Source organism: Gossypium arboreum, unplaced genomic scaffold (assembly GCF_025698485.1).
Source record: "Gossypium arboreum isolate Shixiya-1 unplaced genomic scaffold, ASM2569848v2 Contig00468, whole genome shotgun sequence".
Classification (NCBI taxonomy): Eukaryota; Viridiplantae; Streptophyta; class Magnoliopsida; order Malvales; family Malvaceae; genus Gossypium; species Gossypium arboreum.
This window is the reverse complement of record NW_026440582.1, coordinates 517-10,000: the sequence shown is the minus strand read 5'-3', so window position 1 is coordinate 10,000 and position 9,484 is coordinate 517. Positions and strand designations below refer to the sequence as shown.

General features: G+C 33.6%; 2 non-coding genes and 2 pseudogenes across 2 annotated transcripts; 2 read left to right on the top strand and 2 right to left on the bottom strand.

Annotated features, from left to right (window-relative positions):
- Positions 1-1,074, top strand: part of LOC128289121 (acetyl-coenzyme A carboxylase carboxyl transferase subunit beta, chloroplastic-like) — a 2,002-nt pseudogene extending 928 nt beyond the window's left edge.
- Positions 1,075-3,318: 2,244 nt separating this feature from the next.
- LOC128289124 (cytochrome f-like) lies at positions 3,319-5,807 on the top strand (annotated as a pseudogene).
- Positions 5,808-8,940: 3,133 nt separating this feature from the next.
- On the bottom strand, positions 8,941-9,014 carry TRNAW-CCA (transfer RNA tryptophan (anticodon CCA)). Its single transcript has one exon. It is a non-coding gene; the product is annotated as a tRNA-Trp (tRNA).
- A 178-nt stretch (positions 9,015-9,192) lies between these two features.
- TRNAP-UGG (transfer RNA proline (anticodon UGG)) lies at positions 9,193-9,266 on the bottom strand. Its single transcript has one exon. It is a non-coding gene; the product is annotated as a tRNA-Pro (tRNA).
- Between the last annotated feature and the right edge of the window lie 218 nt (positions 9,267-9,484).

The following is a 9,484-nucleotide window of genomic DNA, read 5'->3' as shown; positions in this document are numbered from 1 at the left end:
AATCTGTATTGATAGTTCCATTTTAAGTGGTAGTGACAATTCCAATGATAATTATATTTATAATTACATTTGCGGCGAAGGTGGAAATAGTAGTGAAGGCAAGAATTTCTGATATAATAACTCGTGAAAATGGTAATGATTTAACTCTAAAAGAAAGTTCTAATGATCTCGATCTATACAAGGATTTGTGGGTTCAATGCGAATGCGAAAATTGTTATGGAGTAAATTATAAGAAATCGCTTAATTCAAAAATGAATATTTGTGAACAATGTGGATATCATTTGAAAATGAGGAGTTCAGATAGAATCGAACTTTCGATTGATCCAGGCACTTGGGGTCCTATGGATGAAGACATGATCTCTCTGGATCCCATTGAATTTCAGTCTGAAGAAGAGCTTTATAAAGATCGTATTGATTTTTATCAAAGAAAGACAGGATTAACTGAGGCTATTCAAACAGGCACGGGTCAACTAAACGGTATTCCTATAGCAATCGGGGTTATGGATTTTCAGTTTATGGGGGGGAGTATGGGATCTGTAGTAGGCGAGAAAATCACCCGTTTGATCGAATATGCTACCAATAATTTTTTACCTCTTATTCTAGTGTGTGCTTCCGGAGGAGCACGCATGCAAGAAGGAAGTTTGAGCTTGATGCAAATGGCTAAAATATCTTCCGCTTTATATGATTATCAATCAAATAAAAAGTTATTTTATGTATCAATTCTTACATCTCCTACTACTGGTGGAGTGACTGCGAGTTTTGGTATGTTGGGGGATATCATTATTGCTGAACCCAATGCCTATATTGCATTTGCGGGTAAAAGAGTAATTGAGCAAACATTGAATAAAACAATACCGGAAGGTTCACAGGCGGCTGAATATTTATTCCATAAGGGTTTATTCGATCCAATCGTACCACGTAATCCTTTAAAAGGTGTTCTGAGTGAGTTAGTTCAGCTCCACGGTTTTTTCCCTTTGAATCAAAATTCAATCAAGTAGAGTCTTAAGTGAAATTTTTTTATTTGTAGTGAAAAGGTAGTTAGTTAGTTTATCAGAATCAAAGTCAAAGCCCGCGTAATGGGCTTTGACTTTGTGACAAAAAAAGGAATTGTCGAAAACAAATTATGTGGATAATTATTATTATCATTATCCGATATTACTAATGAGTAAACCTCTAGCAACAAGATAAAAGCGAATTTTTCCTTCTGTGAAATGAAATTGAATTTGAGAGACAAATAAAACGAATTTTATCCTCCTCTATTGCGTATGTATATAGAATTTAAATAGAGAAAAAATAGAATAGAAATATAGAGTTTTGCATCTTTCTATATCTCCCGAAAATTCTATTTTTACTAATAATCCCTGTTCTTGGATCGGATTCTAACGAATCGAATCTTTCGACAATTTGTAATAAACTCTTTCTTTATTAAATTCAAAATGCAAATTAGAAGACAAGAACAATAGAATAATAAGAAAAGTAAGAATAAAGTAAGATAATAAAGAAAGTGGATTATCTTATCATATACATCTATTTTATTTGATTTAAAAGATGGGCAAGTCCTTTATTTAATTCTACATTCCTTGCACTTATTAGATATCTATTAGATATATAGATTCGCTTAGATATACTTAGTATTTAGATATAATTAGTATAATATACGAATTATAATATAATCGTTATAAGATATATTTCTAACTAAACAATATAACAATAACAGGTACAAATATTAAATTGAGGTACCCATTTTATGACAACTTTCAGCAGTTTTCTCTATTTTTGTGCCTTTAGTAGGCCTAGTATTTCCGGCAATTGCAATGGCTTTTTATCTTTGTATGTTCAAAAACTAAGATTTTTAGATTCGATGGGGCCAAGACCAAATCTTATCTATTTTTTTCAAGACTTAGATGTCATGGATACCTATTTAGTAGAATATTGTATAACATCCGGCTTACCCGAACCGAACATAAATGAAAAAGCCCTCTTATGCATACGTAAACATGGTATAGGGTTAAATGAATTATAGCAAGTGGATCGGTACCGAACGGATGTATGAAATTAAAGTCTATATATCTAGTAGATCCGTATAGGCGATCATATAAAGGATGATTTTAGATCGAAGCAATTTGATGAATTCTTCTAAAAGTTCATATCAAAATAGTACTAGTTGATGAGAGTTACTTCGGAAACAAAAAAGTAAAGTCGAATTTTTTGGTTATTCTCTCAATTCGAATAAAATGCAACTGGATCTAGTATGTATGAGTTGGCGATCAGAATCTATATGGATAGAATTTATAGTGGGATCTCGAAAACAAGCAATTTTGCTGGGCCTTTATCCTTTTTTTGGTTCATTAGGGTTTTTATTAGTTGAACTTCTAGTTATCTTGGTAGGAATTTGATATCTTTATTTCCGTCTCAGCAAATAGTTTTTTTCCACAAGGAATCGTGATGTCTTTCTATGGGATCGCAGGCCTCTTTATTAGTTCCTATTTGTGGTGCACAATTTTTGGAATGTAGGCAGTGGTTATGATCGATTCTGATAGAAAGGAGGAATAGTCTGTATTTTCGTTGGGGTTTTCCTGAAAAATCGTCGCATCTTTCTACGATTCCTTATGAAAGATATTCAGTCCATCAGAATAGAAGTTAAAGAGGGTATTTATGCTCGTCGTGTCCTTTATATGGAAATCAGAGGCCAGGGGGCCGTTCCCTTGACTCGTACTGATGAGAATTTGACTCCGCGCGAAATTGAACAAAAGCTGCTGAATTGGCCTATTTTTGCGTGTACCGATTGAAGTCTTTGAAATGAATTGCAGAATAAAAGCTTTCGCCGGGAGGAAAAAGCTCAATCCAAGAATCCTCTTTTTTCTATAGCAGAACTAAACTGAAGTTTCTTCAGAATGCCCATTCAAACCAAAGCGGACGTATACGGAAGAGTCATAACATAAAAAAACAGTTTTTTTTGTCCACAAAATAGTTTTTTATGCGTCTGTAAATGTAAAACCGCTCAACTTAATTCAGTAACAAAATAAGCAAGAAATCGAAATACTGGATTCATCTCATATATCAAATCGAAATAAAGACTTTCGCTTTTTATTTGCAATATTTGGAGTTGATACGTTAGATACAGATAGATCATATCTTGTAAATTTTCTCTACTTTTCTTTTCTCAATCGGCCCTCCCTTTATCCTTTCTTTGTGCTCCTTAAGAACTAAAGAACTAAACAAGTGGATTTCTTTCTTATAACATAATGATAAACGTAATGATAACTTTTCTGTCTTTTTTGTCACTCATTTTGATCAGCATAATATTTTTCCTAATTTTTTTTTCAATTATTGCTGGACTCTAGACTATATATAGTTTAGATAACCCGCGAAAATTTTCGACATATTTGATTGCGATCTTGATATAGACAGGGCGCTCCTTCGTCTCAAAATCTGAATAGAACAATCTTTATTATTTGAAGCGGTTCTTTCAAGCAGTTATCAAAAGAGGGCAATTGCTTCGAATTTGATCAATTGAGATATATGGAAACAAAAACAATATAACAATAATATATATATTTCATTCGAATTCAAAGTGGATTCTTATTTTCTATATTCTGTATTCTTTTTAGATTCAATTAGATTCAAGGGCTAAGCACTGAATCAAAAAAAAACAGAGAATAGATTCATGGGCCCCTACTTTATAATATAATGAAAGGCATGCTTGATAGAAAGATTAGATCACATAAAGTCAACGAATGAGGTGGGTTCATTAACAACTCACAGATGAAAAAATGGCAAAAAAGAAAGCATTCACTCCCCTTCTATATCTTGCATCTATAGTATTTTTGCCCTGGTGGATCTCTCTCTCATTTAATAAAAGTCTGAAATCTTGGATTACTAATTGGTGGGATACTAGGCAATCCGAAACTTTTTTGAATGATATTCAAGAAAAGAGTATTCTAGAACAATTCATAGAAGTAGAGGAACTCTTCCTGTTGGACGAAATGATAAAAGAATACCCGGAAACACATCTACAAAAGCTTCGTATAGGAATCCAAAAAGAAACGATCCAATTGATCAAGCTGCACAATGAGGATCATATCCATACGATTTTGCACTTCTCGACCAATCTAATCTGTTTCGTTATTCTAAGTGGTTATTCTATTTTGGGGAATGAAGAACTTCTTATTCTTAACTCTTGGGTTCAAGAATTCTATATAATTTAAGCGACACAATAAAAGCTTTTTCTATTCTTTTATTAACAGATTTATGTATAGGATTTCATTCGCCCCACGGTTGGGAACTAATGATTGGCTCTATATACAAAGATTTTGGATTTGCTCATAATGATCAAATTATATCTGGTCTTGTTTCTACTTTTCCAGTCATTCTAGATACAATTTTAAAATATTGGATCTTTCGTTATTTAAATCGTGTATCTCCGTCACTTGTAGTTATTTATCATTCAATGAATGACTGAAAAATGATTCACGGATTCAATTAGAATCTTTCTTACTTTCGAGATAAGCAAAGCATGCAAAGTCGTACTTACTTTACTCTTTCTACCCATCAGGAGAATACAATTTCTCCTCTGTTTCAGTCATTTTTTTTTTTCAGTTTTCAGTAAAAGTAAATAGCAGAATCGTGGCTAGGGAACTATACTAGTGACCTACCTAATTTTATTGTAGAAATTTTCGGGATCAATGATTGGACCATGCAAACTAGAAATACTTTTTCTTGGATAAAGGAGGAGATTACTCGATCCATTTCCGTATCGCTCATGATCTATATAATAACCGGGGCTTCCATTTCAAATGCATATCCCATTTTGCGCAGCAGGGTATGAAAATCCACGAGAAGCAATCATGTATTGTATGTGCCAATTGCCATTTAGCGAATAAACCCGTGGATATTGAGGTTCCACAAGCGGTACTTCCTGATACTGTATTTGAAGCGGTTGTTAGAATTCCTTATGATATGCAACTGAAACAAGTTCTTGCTAATGGTAAGAAAGGGCTTTGAATGTGGGTGCTGTTCTTATTTTACCAGAGGGGTTTGAGTTAGCCCCGCCTGATCGTATTTCGCCCGAGATGAAAGAAAAGATAGGCAATCTGTCTTTTCAGAACTACCGCCCCACTAAGAAAAATATTCTTGTGATAGGTCCTGTTCCTGGTAAAAATATAGTGAAATCACCTTTCCTATTCTTTCCCCAGACCCTGCTAGTAATAAGGATGCTCATTTCTTAAAATATCCCATATACGTAGGCGGAAACAGGGGAAGGGGCCAGATTTATCCCGACGGGAACAAAAGTAACAATACTGTTTATAATGCTACGGCAACAGGTATAGTAAGCAAAATCATACGAAAAGAAAAAGGGGGGTACGAAATAACCATAACGGATGCCTTGGATGGACATCAAGTGGTTGATATTATCCCCCCAGGACCAGAACTTCTTGTTTCAGAGGGTGAATCTATCAAACTCGATCAACCATTAACAATTAATCCTAATGTGGGTGGATTTGGTCAGGGGGATGCAGAAATAGTACTTCAAGACCCACTACGCGTCCAAGGTCTTTTGTTCTTCTTGGCATCTATTGTTTTTGCACAAATCTTTTTGGTTCTTAAAAAGAAACAGTTTGAGAAGGTTCAAGTGTCCGAAATGAATTTCTAGATCTGTGGATTTATCAACATCAAATTTGTAAAAAAGAACAAATTATTCCTGGCAATTAGGTTAGGTATAATGAAAAAAGGGATGAAAAGTCTTTTGCTTGTTTCTATTCTTTCTCTAGGAATTGCTTTTACCGCATTCAAAATTCAAAACAAAATATGTATATTGTGAAGAAGACTATTTGTCTTTACCTCTCTTTTTTTTCTTTTTTCAATCTAAATTGGACTAAATTGGGGAGGTGTAATTATATTCCTATTTTCAGTGTCAGATTTAAATGTTACAGAATAGGTTTTGTTTTCTAAATTCAATTTGAGTAGATACTAAACATAAGATAAGTAAGTGGAGAATAGAAAGGAAGGATAAATTAAATGAGGGGAACAAATAATTACAGGAGTATTCTTTCGTCTTTCTAGCCTTCGACACAAGAAAAGGGTGTGTAAAATTCCTTTTCTTGTGTCGAAATAATAACAATTCCGGGACCCGTTCGTCAAAGATTTCTATTCTTAGTTTCGATTTTTCCAGATTTTTCAGAACCCTTTATTTTTTCGATTTACTTATAATAGAATAAGTAATAAGGATAATATAATAAGTATAAAATAAGTCGAAATAAGTATAATATACTAAGTAATGGACAACCAAAAAAAAGAGAAGGAATCTCACTGATTTTTTTGATAAAATAGAATCAAGGCGATAAACTTATAAAATAATTTCAAACTTTGATGAAATACTAAAATAAATCGAGTAAGGTTAGACTAGTCTAGAAAAGGTTTGAATCTGGTCGACAGAAAAAAGAAATATTAAATATATATTGTATTGTGTCATCCAATTGAGTGATTCCTTTTTTTCTTCTAACCTTGAAAGTATCGATAGATACTATCGAAGAGCAGATGCTATGAATCAATTAATTGAAATTGAGTTCATTTTTCAAAAAAATCATCGGAAAAAGTGATCCATTTGTTGTCATTTATACGACCAAAATATTATGATCATGATCATTAAGAATTCAACGGGACCCTTCCTCGCGAATCAGACAAAGAAAGAGGAGGCGGGCCCCGTTGAGTTCTTACACTTTCATGCCTATAACTTAGTTCGTCCCATTATCCATTATTCCATATTACAGGGACGAACCCAATCCAGAATATGAACCATAAAAGAAAATACCTATTAAACCGATCACAGGAATACCAGTTACCGTACCTATTATCCAAAGAGGAATCCTTCCAGTAGTATCGGCCATTTATCCCGCTTCCCTCCGCATTTCATCAAGTGGTCATGCTAAAGACATAAACAGTCATAGATAATTATGAGATACAATCCTTCCGAATGGGATAAGAGAATTCCTACTATTATTTAGTATTCTACTACTCTTTTTTTTTCTTAATTGAAGAAATAATTGGAAAATAAAACAGCAAGTACAAAAATGAGTAATAACCCCCAGTAGAGACTGGTACGATTCAATTCAACATTTTGTTCGTTCGGGTTTGATTGTGTCATAGCTCTATAATTAATTCGAATTAGGTTTATCGTTGGATGAACTGCATTGCTGATATTGACCCCAAAAAAGAAACGGTAGGTACAGCTAGTCCGTGAACAGCCAACCATCGCACTGTAAAAATTGGATAGGTTCGATCTATGGTCATTGGGTCCTCCTAAAAAGATCTACTAAATTCATCGAGTTGTTCCAAAGAATCAAAACGGCCAGTTATTAATGGAATTCCTTGTCGGCTCTCTGTAAAATACTGTTTGGACGAGGGCTTCCAAACACATCATAAGCTAAACCTGTGCTGACGAATAACCAACCCGCGATGAATAGGGAAGGTATAGTAATATTTATGAATGACCCAGTATCGAATACTGGTAATAATATCAGCAAAAGAACGTTCTCCTGTGCTTCCAGACATGCCGAGCTCCACATATTCTTGTAGGGATCGATTCCGTAAAAGATGGATCAGTAAATGGAATTCACCGAAACTAAATCTTTGTGAGATCGTCAATATTGTACCAAAGGTATTTTAGAGTATACCGAATCAGTATAGCTATCCTTCTTCTGACACAGCAACGCAATTTCAAACAGTATATCGACGAAGTGCTAGATAATTTCTTCTTCTTCTTGTTTGTCGATGTATAACCAGGTATCATGCAATAGAAAATTCTCAAATTCCTGGAGGTATTGGCTTGGGCCTAGAAACGGAAGATCAGGTAACCCGTGAATCCAACGAGTTGGTTTATAATAATTCATGAAGGAAATTATCATATTTCCGCAAGTCAATTAGATGCGAAATATAAAAATTGACTTTTTTTCGTAGTTGCACAAGAGGTTTTGTTTTTGTTGAAGCCCTTTTTTTTTTTTATTTTATTTTAAGGAATTGCTTAGTCGTCTAGTAACAAGTAAGAGTAGTCGTTAGATATAGATAAAAAAAAAGAGCAAGGAATAAAAAAAAATTCTACTAATCAATATTTGTGAGGCGGCCTTTCTTGTATTCTTGTATTAGATCCAAAGGTTTTTTCTTGACCTAACTACAAAGATGATGAATCGATTTCTTTTTCTTTTCTACTCTTGTCCTGCCGCTCTATTTTTGTGAATACCATTTATAATGATTGATGAAGCAAAAAATTTCAATTGAACTTATTATTTCAATTGGTATTTTGCTTATCCCCTCTCGTTTAAAAATTGAAACTTAGGTAAGTGCTTTATAAACATATGTATAAAAAGAACATATTTCATTTAGCTCCTTCATGCCTACTATAACTAGTTATTTCGGTTTTTACTAGCGGCTTTAACTATAACCTCAGCTTTATTTATTGGTCTGAGTAAGATACGACTTATTTGAAAATTAATTCAATGAACGAACAATTCATAAAACAAAGCTTTCTGCCCTATTCCATATATTCTATAGCTCCTTACCGTGTTAATTATCAATTATTAGGTATTGATATTCATGGGCAATAGAAATTAATATTTAGGGATAGATATTACCTTTCTTTTTCTCCTTTCAAATAAATTGAAATGATTGAAGTTTTTCTATTTGGAATCGTCTTAGGTCTAATTCCTATTACTTTGGCTGGATTATTCGTAACCGCATATTTACAATACAGACGTGGTGATCAGTTGGACCTTTGATTAATTAACATACCTTTTTTTTTGACTGACCCCTTTAATTCTTAAATTTTTTAATTTCAATTTATTTAATAATTTGAATTTAATAATTTAATCCAAGGAGGTCAAATTCGAATTGCTGTTCAATTTTTTTTTCAGTTCGGTGTAATTTTCGACCTAACAAGAGCGGAATCGCGCTCTGTAGGATTTGAACCTACGACATTGGGTTTTGGAGACCCACGTTCTACCGAACTGAACTAAGAGCGCTTTCTTAATAAATAAGACTGTAAAAAAGAGGATTCTTTTATTTTATAACCCCAATACATCGCGCACAACTATACTATCATATATCATATATAATATGAGAAAACGATAGATTATGTATGCTTAATTTTAATCAATCTAAAACGACTCCCTCGTTACTGCTCAAAGGAGAAGTAATAGGTAGGGATGACAGGATTTGAACCCGTGACATTTTGTACCCAAAACAAACGCGCTACCAAGCTGCGCTACATCCCTTTCAATTGGCCTACAATGTCATTGTAGAGAATCCCTGTCTTGTTTTCCACACCCTTATTTCATCTATTGATATACAAAACGGATCTTTTCCATTTCTCTTTGGTCTCATATCATATAACAACCATATAATGAATAATAAAATGAATATTTTTAGCGGGAATTCTCAGGCGGAAAGGGACCTATTTTGTTTTGTTGTTTTAAGAAAGGGAAAATCTTAT